This window comes from Ischnura elegans, chromosome 13 (genome assembly GCF_921293095.1).
Source record: "Ischnura elegans chromosome 13, ioIscEleg1.1, whole genome shotgun sequence".
NCBI lineage: Eukaryota > Metazoa > Arthropoda > Insecta > Odonata > Coenagrionidae > Ischnura > Ischnura elegans.
Window position 1 is genome coordinate 6,832,736 of NC_060258.1, and position 11,593 is coordinate 6,844,328.

An 11,593-nucleotide genomic window follows, 5' to 3' on the forward strand; every position below is an offset into this window, starting at 1 on the left:
TAATTTCTAATAGGACAAAATTTGCATAACTTCAATGAGTAAATATGAAGATTTTTTCTCTACATGTAAAATTAATAATTGGTGTTTTCTTGAGGTATTTTTACATCCAGTGACTTAATTAAGTTTTTATGATGTATATTTCCACGCAACAACATTAGCTTGCCCGGAAAACACTGAGTCCTTCACAACTTATTTGCACAAAACATTTAGACTGCGCTTTCAAGCATATAAAATTGTTTTAGGAGTAAATGCACTTAATTAATAAAAAATTATAGACTACAAATGATAATTTCTACAATTCAACATAAAACTCCACCACTGATGAAGGTTACAATACACTTTGTCATTTTTAAGGACATTGTATTCTTACAAACAGACTGATATATTATGCTTTAGGAAGCTTAGTTACCAGTGATGATGAAGCAAGAAATAAATAGTCAGCATAATAGCACAGGCACAGAGAACACTAGAAAAAAGAAGACTCTCCTACAATTGAGAGTATAAACACCTAAATAAGGAAACAGTATATCTGATACTACATTTCGAGCATAGTAAAAAATGGTAGCCAGGTTTCAAAATGGACAGCTGCAGAAAAGTCAAGATTGGAAGCTTTCAAAATGTGTTCTACAGAAGATCTTCGAAGATAAAAAAATGAAAACAAAAGAAGGAAGTAAAAAGAAGAGTGGGAGGAAAGGGAAGTCTTCTAAAAAACTTATCTTAATTGGCCACCTCATTAGATGTGATGGCCTTGTAAATACAATAGTCGGACAAAAAGGAGAGGTGGACAGGAAGAAGGGAAAATAATAGTTCTGTATGTTTCTCATTGGCCAGGTTATTAAGGATATAAAAAAGGCCATATACATGAAAAGATAAGCAGACGTTAGATATTAATTGGGGGTTGCATGAAACCAATTTTAGTTCTGTTAAATTATGATGGTGATACAGAAAAAAATAAAGTACATTAATATTATTACCTGACCAGAAGAGTCTTGATGCATCAGTTTATTTGAGACACCATCAGAGCAATCATTGAGTACATGAAGTCCTTCTTCATCATCGCTAATTTGATCTTCTTTAACAGAAGTGCACTTGTACGTTACCCGATCACTCTATTGGAAAGAGGGACAACGATGGATACCCATTTTAATCAATTGGTACAAGAAGAAATAGTTTTCATGAACATAGCTTGAATTACAAAGTGTACGTAGAAAATAAATTATTCCTGATGAACGATTCTGGTTTCTTTGTAGAAAACAGATTAACTTGATGAACCAAAATGATTCAGCCAGTAAAATCCTTATTATTCTCAAATAACCTAATAATAGCCATAGTTTGATAAGAAACAACTTTATTGGGAAAATCTTGGGAATAAAGAACTTTTTAAGTTGTGAACTTCCCCGATCATTAAAATTAATTTCGAAAGGGGTACAAGGCCATGAGCACTGACTTCTAAAAAATATGGAAAATGCTGTATGTTTCTACTCAGAGGTGTTGCCAATATTCCACAACAGAAAGACATTGTGCCCTAGAAAAAAGGAACTATACAAGGCGAGAGTTAACTCACCAATTCATCAGTCATCAATGGGTCCGAGTCGTAATTTGAAATTCCAGCTGAATCTGTGTAGAGCACAGGATTATTCTCCTCACTGAGGTGATCTTGGTTCTCCTCTTTCACATGACACTAGAAGAGAAAAATGGGTGTCACTCGAAGGCAAAACAATAAAAACCTCATTTCCGCACAAAAAAGCTAAACAAAATAAGATCATTTGATAATAAAATCTTCTCTTTCACTTGCACACTTGCAGCCACCCAATCTGGCCAAAATCATTATAATTATTTTAAAATGATTTGACATTAAACTCTATAAGAGCACTGATTAAAAAAAAAAACTTGAAATCTTCTAGAAAAAATTTCTTATAAATCTAACAATAATAATATTAAATTAAAATAAAAAATTGTGGAAAATGTTTCAAAACTTTGAGTACCTAACAGCAGCAGAAATTGAGTAAAAAATAATCAGGAACAGTTCACATCAACAACAATTGATATTTTTTGGCAGTGCAAAATACTCATAAATTCTTGCGACTCACAGATCTAACTTCAGCATATAAATGCTCAACTAGGGAGGGGAGAGCTACGCCACCAACATCACATAGTTAGAATGAGAGTATTGGCCACTTACAGTAAGGGCACAACAGTGGGAATGATACGTCGAGGTTCCACCGTACATTGAATTGCCTTCATCCTTTCTTCACCTAGGCTTATAAAAAGGATTCACAATAGTTAATGCTGGTTCCTCAGTTGAAATAATGGAGGATGATGGCTTGAACAAACAGAGGGCAATCATGAGACACAGCCTTGTTATAGCCACCACTAATGGCTTGAACAGAGATTCGACAAGTGTATCCAAAATTATACTCCACGGGATAAGAGACATTTCTGTCAACAGATTATCAATGCTGTACAACTGCTATTGACTGGCATGAAAATATTTGTGTGGTTCCACTTCCTGCCTCATGTGTCACTACTATAAAGAATAGCATCTGAAGGTAGCATTATGCCAGTGACTTCCCACAAAAACACTTAAATTTATAACAGATACACCCCCATTCCTCATACAACCGAGAAATTTGTAAAACTGGAGGTGATTAGACTCAGTTTTCACAGTGAATGAGAATATAACTTACCAAATTATCGTCCCTGGGCAATAAGCAGTATGGGACAGGAAAGTATACTTCAGTCATTTTGTCTGAGCATGCGAACTCTGAAGTGTTTTCAATGACATCTTGAATGCAGTCCATAGTCTCCACACAAGGCTCCGACTCCTCATCATCTGCCCCTCCTCCTTCAAAACTCTGCAGAAAAAGTAACATGGATAAACCTTTATCTCTTTAAAAACACATACATGGGATACTCAAATCATTTAGAAGAAGAATGTTAAACATATTGCCTCTGTTATCATATCAAAATAGTCTGGTCTCTGCATGCCTGTTAATCAAATACTGAAAAGCTACAGCGCAAACTGAAAAAAAAATGACAGGAACATTTTGATATTCCAAGTTAACTCAGGGTCTTTTCTAATTATCTTAGGGGCCATGGAAGCTGCCCCTTCACAGCATAATACACGACAGAGAATGGAGTTTATTTAGATGCATCATTTTTCTGTTTTTTTTCAAATCATGAGAAATCAAAAGCGGGACTTAAGATTCAATTTTTTGCAGTTAAGAAAATGAATTCATCAAGTTTCTTATTCTTGCACTCCATTTGCTTCTGCATTTATCACTTTCGTAGTAGTAGCTGTTAAAAGGCCAAAATCACTATTTTTCCTTTTCTCGACAGTAGAATCATGGGAAAAAACATGTGGAGTATGTTTTCAATGTATTTGTTATGTTCTCTTACCTCTTGTTAATATTCAAATATAAATTCTGGAAGAGAATACAGGGTGTAATATTTATGCAGAAAGAAAACAGGCCTCAATATAATCTTCTCTTCCAAAACTATTTCATGAAACATTTTTTTTTAAATTACCCTGTTATTATTATCCTTAAAACATGCAAAACCAATTACACAGCAATTATGTATTACGCTTGAAACAAAGATCCAACTGCCTGTCAATAGATGGCTAAAGCACTGATTGCTGGTCACTTCTGAACCACCAGAATAATCATATCTCAAGCTTCGACATTAGGTAAACAAACTGCACAACAACCATGATGAATATGTCACGGCATTAGATACGTAGTGTTGAGAGAAGAGCACCATATAGTTAACCAAGATATGCTAAAAGAGAAACAATGTTACAAAATTGGTATCATTTCTTCAAAGACAATCATTTCAATGATGACAACTGTCTAGGCGTAGAAAGGCAAAAACCTCTGATAAAATAAATTGGAGACATTGCTCAGTGATCAATGCCATACTCAAGAAGAGACTGCTTTGTGTTTGGAGTTGCCCACCAAGCCATTTCCAAGGGATTGCATGCATTGGGAATTTAGTGTCAAGCAAGGAAGTTGTGTTCCCAATGATTCAACAGTAATTCTACAGCATGAAATGCTCAACCTCACATTACAAAGCCAAGAACTTTAAACATTAAAACCTCACTGGAAACACTGAAATGAATGTGCCGAACGCACAGACCAAATTCCCCAGACATTGAATCATCTGATTATTATTTGTTGCATTCAATATTACATGGTCTGACAGATCAGCAGTTGTACTCTAATGAATACCTTGGCTTCATTCATGCATAACCTCAAAAGATGAACACTTAAACCATTCCAGTATTCAATCTTTGCCACAATGATGGGGAAAAACTGCAGCTAGCAATGGACAACATCCTTCCTTTTACACCACACCCATAAGATATTCTAATAGCTACATTTCTATCATAGGGTGGGCAGATCCTTACTAATAAACCACAATTATAAGTTATTGATCACATCAACCATTAAAATACAAAATAAATACACATCATGAACTAAATCTTTATCTCTACAGTTACGTGAAACAGTTTATCACCACAGTTACTTGCGTAAGCTCAAATGTATTCCAAAAAGATCAGCAAAAAACATTAATTATTTCTTATGCACTAAGAAAATATTTCTGTCAACACACTCCAAACTCATTGCACATAATTGATCCACAGATTAAAACAGCAACCCATTCCAAATATCACGCAATTAGTTCAAAAAAATGTTATCCAAACAAATAAAAAATGCAGAAAGGTTTCTCGGGTTTTCCACCGGTTGATGTCGTCCATGTCTCCCGACGTTTCGATCTGCGACTTGCTGATCATCCTCAGGGGATCTTCCGAATGCCGTTCTTCAAAAATTTTCAGTATATATACACTCCATCCGAGTTCAGGTGTAACCTGATTGGTTCACGCTTGTTGAGGTTTTCCCGCCATTTTTGTCGTATATAATAGACTTCATTATTGGTCTCCAAGCATTGCTGATTTGGAAACCAGTGTCCCTGTTGAAGTTGTTGCGGTTGACGCGGATCTGAATGGCTTCCTTGACAAGGCGGTCCCAGTAGCCATGTGCTCGGCATAGCAGTTTCGTCTCCTTCCATTGTATGGCATGATCTTCATTGATGCTATGCTCCGCCACTGCAGACTTTTCCGGTTGGGCCAGCCGTAAGTACCTCTGATGTTCCTTCGTTCTGGTTTCAATAGTCCGACTGGTCTCTCCAATGTATTTCTTTCCGCACTCGCATGGAATTTCGTAGACTCCTGGTGTCTTCAGTCCGAGGGTCTACGAAATTCCATGCGAGTGTCTTCAGTCCGAGTCTACGAAATTCCATGCGAGTGTGGAAAGAAATACATTGGAGAGACCAGTCGGACTATTGAAACCAGAACGAAGGAACATCAGAGGTACTTACGGCTGGCCCAACCGGAAAAGTCTGCAGTGGCGGAGCATAGCATCAATGAAGATCATGCCATACAATGGAAGGAGACGAAACTGCTATGCCGAGCACATGGCTACTGGGACCGCCTTGTCAAGGAAGCCATTCAGATCCGCGTCAACCGCAACAACTTCAACAGGGACACTGGTTTCCAAATCAGCAATGCTTGGAGACCAATAATGAAGTCTATTATATACGACAAAAATGGCGGGAAAACCTCAACAAGCGTGAACCAATCAGGTTACACCTGAACTCGGATGAAGTGTATATATACTGAAAATTTTTGAAGAACGGCATTCGGAAGATCCCCTGAGGATGATCAGCAAGTCGCAGATCGAAACGTCGGGAGACATGGACGACATCAACCAGTGGAAAACCCGAGAAACCTTTCTGCAACTGATACGCCGGGAAAATCTAAGATCATACATAAATAAAAAATGGTTTCAAGAGAATAGACATCAAAATAGATTGTAAGAATTAAGCTACTCTGAGCATGAATTCATAACCCTTTTTTACGTCGATAGCCCAAAAAAAAATTAAGAATGCAATAACCTTCCCCGGCATGCATATCATAAAAAGAATTATCACAGGTTTTCCCTGGGTATAGATTCATTAAAGGTTACATGGGAATTCCACTGGGTCAGGTTCTCCAACTCTATCTTACAACCAGCCAAAGTTTTGATGTACAAGTTGTCCATCTTCATCAGGGCACCTGGACATCTCGTCGAAATAGAAATGTCGGCCATGATGGAGTAGGAGAATCTGAGAATTCTTGAGCATGCCATATTCTTTGCAAAGATTTTGAAGACTGTTATGAAGGATAAGCATCTGAGTACTTCAAAATGTATTTCCTAACACAGGAAACCTATGAACATATTTATGCTAAGGTCATATTTAAACTTGCTAACCATAAAATTTGTAGAAAACTTACAAGTTTTATAATGTATTTTTTTAGAAACAAAATAGTTTATCCAAAAGATTGTTTAAAAAAACTGTTTTTAGAGGCACAAATGCGAATAATTTTAACAAAGCCACTAACAGAAATGGTTTTAGCCAAATATGCTGTGATTTAAAAAATCAAAGTTGATGCGAATATGAAAATTATATTCCAATATTGGAAAATAGTATATAAAAACTAACTTAACAAATACAGAAAAGATACACCACATCAAATTTCCTAATTTTCTTTCTAATTTTACATTTTTGATGAAAATGTTTTCTGTGTTAATTTTTCCGGACTTTCACTATTTTAAATTATACATAACCATAGCCTCATGAGATCGTAGTTAAAGGTGAGGAAGATGCTCCGACCAAAAGAAAGATATTATGTTTACGTGTACATGTGACTTTATATGACAACGCATTGACAAACTATTTTCTGGGTAATTCACAGGTTTAATTATTTTATTTTATCATCATCATTTCTGGTTCTCTGACACTTCAATCTTTAGCAGCAAATCGTCAGGGATTTTATTTGTTCACTTTAACATGCTCCGATTACCTAATCAAATACTTAAAAATGTAGCGTGGTATAGCGCAGTGGGTAGATTGCCTTTTTGAGTTGATAAATAGTGAGTTTGAATGCCATTCTTTCCTGGATATCGTAGTTTAACACACACTTAATTTCACTAGAAGACAAAATGTCTTCAATCGTCGCCATTGTAACACCAACAGCAACATTAATAGGACCTTGCCAACGATTGACGGATAGGGAAAAACCATTAACGGGAAGTTGGACTTGTTACACTTTACCGTAAACCGATTCGCAAAATGTATCTTTCTTGATTCCTACTGTTGTCGACATAAACCAAAGAGTTTCACCTTTCACTCTGCAATACTTGTACTACACCAGTCTTCAAATAAGAAATTCCGATAAGTACTCACCCTGATGCAACTTTTTCTAAGAACTGCGTCTGATTTTAAACAAATCTTCTTGAAAACACTGAATTCCGTAAGTTTCTTCAAACACGGTGGACACATGGTAGTGGGCAGGCCATCTCCCACAGCAATCTGAGGTATTAATAAACAACTTGAACATCAACAGTTTGGAATTAAATCATAAAATGAAGTAAGCACCATTGTCATAAAATCGAACACACTTACACGTAAACCGACAAAATCATGTAAGGCATTATTCACAGTTATTTTGTTACATTTGAAGTGAATTTGATGTGCTACTTACTTGTAAACCAACTAAATCATATAGGGCATCCTTTACAGTTATTTTGCATGCTACATTCGAAGTGAATATGCTGTAATAACAATCATGATTTTTCCTACAAAGTCTGCAAAGGTCTATTTCTGGATTCCTATCTGAAGATTCCGTGAAAATCCCGATGGTACGACTCATGTTTTCGATTCAAACTCTTATTCACTTTTTAAATCAGGTTTATCGTCAAAGAAATCATCTACTCAGTATTGACAAAGATCACAAATTCCAACAAGGAAACTACATTGACTAAGATGCTGAGTGAAAATAAAATACTTAAGAATGCTCAACGAAAGGAACACAGAATCCAACAAATGATGAATCGACGGAAAGATATATCACTACTCAATAGTATGGATCGAGAAATTTTTCAACAATTTATGACACATGTTATGTAGTCTTTGGACAGGCATTCACGACAAAATTAATCCACAACGCCACAACGTTCACTTGTCACATGTATTCAACCTCAGTATAGAACCGATGATTTCTAGTTACTATTTTATCCGCCAATAGCACAGCTATAGTGCAGGCCAAACACCCGTGTTTGAAGAGTATTTTCTTTCCATTTCAAAAAATAAAGGACCATTTCATTTAAAATTCATCAAATTTTCGATAAATTGTAGTGTAAAAATGTTTGGTTAAAAGTTATTCACTCAACTGGCCGAAAACGAAATTAAAGCCCAACTTCGGCGTCCACAAGGTCAGATTAAATCTCCAGTCTTTAAATATGAGAAAGAGTTCAAAATTCTTTAATGTAGAACTTAAAAAAATAAAAAATATTTTTTTTTAAATGATGCAATAAACAAGCACAATGTATCACTAACTGTTGGAAATATTTCATTTTTCGATTTTTGGCCTTTTGTATACGTAATCCTCTAGCGGTGCAATACGCAAACGAAGTCCAGGTTTGTAAGGTAATCGTTGCTTACCTGGTCAGTTAAGTTTTAGGGCGTCAATGAGCATGAAGTTCGTGTGTGGTATTTGCTGTCTATCTGTTGAAATGCGATTTATTTTTGACGTCCTATGTAAATGTGAGTTTTTCATGCACTTTTCCATTATTATTATCAAGTTTTTGCGTTGGCATAAGTCATAGAAATGAACGTAATGTATTAGAAATTTGTAAATAACTGAGTGCTGTGTGGATGGTTTGTTTGGGGAGTGAACTGGTTTTACAGATAGAATGAGTTATTGCGTTGAAAATATGTGTATTACCACTGGGAATTTATCTGAGTCTTCAGAAAGGAATTCTGAGGGTACTCCGTGCAGACGTTGCATGAAGAAAAATGATTATTGTTACAACATATTCTTTTCAATTGATGGAAGCCATATAACTGGAAAGGATGCCTTAGGCGATTTTGTTGACTTACAAGTAAGTGAGGGTTTTATTGATGTCCTTAGTTATTGTTTTATTCCGTGGTATGGGCATGTTTCCATAGCAAGTCTGAAATCTCTTGCGCACATGTTTTCATTCCTTTCGTAGGTTGCTGTTGGAGATGGCCTGCCTGCCACTATATGCCCACTGTGCTTGAAAAAGCTCATCGAAGTCAATGATTTCAGAAATATTTGTCATGAATCGGACGCAGAACTGACCAAATTTTCGTGTAGAAATAACCTCAGGGTGAGTGCATCTTATTTAATTTCATTGGAAGCCTCGTGTAACTTTCAAATAATGTGAAATCATTTACGTAACCAGATATTAACTTGTTCGTGTTAACTTACCGTGTAGCCCGGACTTAATCGTTTAAAGTTCATATAGACTGGAATGAAATTTCTGATAAATGTTTGTACTTGTGGTTTCAACAGATTATAGTAATAACTTGAAAATGTAATTAATTGTGTAAACGATTACGAAGTATACGACGGGCAATGTATTTGTTTGCACGGTACTTCAACACGTACGCGTTAATGTCTAAAAGTATGAACGCCAAAATACACCGTGTAACCACACAACTTGTGCGAATGCATGCACAGAAAATAGAACTTGTTCTTATTTGGTTTATCCATTCGTGCATGTACCATTCTGGTTCACAAAAATTATTCACGAAAACGTACATTATCTCATACCTGTTAATGCATCGTGTAAACAGGCCTTAATGCTTAGTGTCTGCATCAATGTATTACATGAAAAATTAACTGAAAAGCACTTCTTATTAGAGACCAAAACTTAATGTAGCACTAAATTTGTTAGTTAACAATATTGAATGTTATGAAAGGACCTCGCCAATGATCGACGGAGCAGTGAAAAAAGTCCAATTTCCCGCATAGTGTTTCCGAATCCTGACGAGGCATCAATTAACTCGCAGTTGGTGCCTCAATGGCGACGACCGAAGTCGCTATTTTGGTAGAACCAAGTGTTTACAATTCAATCAGTCATGAAAGTGAGTAATTTGAATTTACCAATGACCAACTTATAACACATATCAATGAACGTGAAGAATTTTGATGAACATGTTCTTAAATGTATTTCCTTTGCTTCTTACCTCCTCTTTGCTTTTACAACAGAATAATTCAGCTACAAAAAATATCACATTAGGCATTTCAACATATCGATTTAAATATTTAAAACAAGTTGAGAAAAGTAATTTGACACACCTGGCTATTTACTGCACCCGTTTGTTCCTATGTTACAATTTTATATACGAATGCATTTTTTATATTTGCTTTGTAACCTTTTTCATTTGATTTGATAACTCTTTTATTGGTATTTATGCATTTTCCGGGCTCCCGTCTTTTTGCGATTTTTTTTCGTCCAATACATTCATAACAGTGTCCTGATTACGAAAATGATAATTTTTTGTGGCGGAAAAGCCGGGAAATTACCTAAAAAGCGAAAAAATCGGAGAAAAAAAATTCCATATAAAGTGGTCATTTGAGTACTCAAAATGTTTGTAATATTATGCCAAACATATTCGCGCAAATATTTTTTAAATTGAATGTAAAACAACCTCATTACCACGTTTTACAAGCCGGAACTATTTTTTGGTAACGCACCGCGCGCAGCGATTCCTCGATTACACCGCGAAATACGATACTCACTTCTACCTCCCACTTTGTTATGTATTGGACCAGCTCGAGGGATATTTTTTTCTAGTTGACCAGCCCGTTCATGTGCCCGGAAAGTGATTTACCCACTTCTACCTCCCACTTTGTTATGTATTGGACCAGCTCGAGGGATATTTTTTTCTAGTTGACCAGCCCGTACATGTGCCCGGAAAGTGATTTACCCACTTCTACCTCCCACTTTGTTATGTATTGGACCAGCTCGAGGGATATTTTTTTCTAGTTGACCAGCCCGTTCATGTGCCCGGAAAGTGATTTACCCACTTCTACCTCCCACTTTATGTATTGGACCAGCTCGAGGGATATTTTTTCTAGTTGACCAGCCCGTGCATGTGCCCGGAAAGTGATTTACCCACTTCTACCTCCCACTTTTTTATGTATTGGACCAACTCGAGGGATATTTTTTTCTAGTTGACCAGCCCGTAAATGTGCCCGGAAAGTGATACAAGTCCGAAATACGGTGATTTCAACGTGAAAACCTTGCCCTGATCCAACCCAAACCCACCTCGGCTTATTCGCATTTCGCGGTGTACGCGAGGAATCGCTGCGCGCGGTGCAGTACCAGAAAGTAGTTCCAGCTCGTAATTCGTAATAATGAGCTTATTTTACATTCGATTTAAAAAATATTTGCACGAATATGTTTGGCATAATATTACAAACATTTTGAGTACTCAAATGACCACTTTATATGGAATTTGTTTTCTCCGATTTTTTCACTTTTTTGATAATTTCCCGGCTTTTCCGCCACAAAAAATTATCATTTTCGTAATCAGGACACTGTTATGAATGTATTGGACGAAAAAAAATCGCAAAAAGACGGGAGCCCGGAAAATGCATAATTACCCTTTTATTTTCTAACATTATATATGTCAGATGGTTACCAAAAAAATTATGTGCTCGCGTATAAAAATGTTTATT

At 36.2% G+C, this 11,593-nt stretch overlaps 2 long non-coding RNA genes across 2 annotated transcripts; one reads left to right on the forward strand and one right to left on the reverse strand.

Annotated features, from left to right (window-relative positions):
• Positions 1–1,067: 1,067 nt before the first annotated feature.
• On the reverse strand, positions 1,068–2,793 carry LOC124170463. Its single transcript, XR_006867475.1, has 3 exons — positions 2,688–2,793; positions 1,565–1,681; positions 1,068–1,109 (listed from the first exon to the last, which is right to left on the reverse strand). It is a non-coding gene; the product is annotated as an uncharacterized LOC124170463 (long non-coding RNA).
• A 5,767-nt stretch (positions 2,794–8,560) lies between these two features.
• LOC124170354 lies at positions 8,561–9,134 on the forward strand. Its single transcript, XR_006867444.1, has 3 exons — positions 8,561–8,646; positions 8,854–8,984; positions 9,096–9,134. It is a non-coding gene; the product is annotated as an uncharacterized LOC124170354 (long non-coding RNA).
• Positions 9,135–11,593: the final 2,459 nt, after the last annotated feature.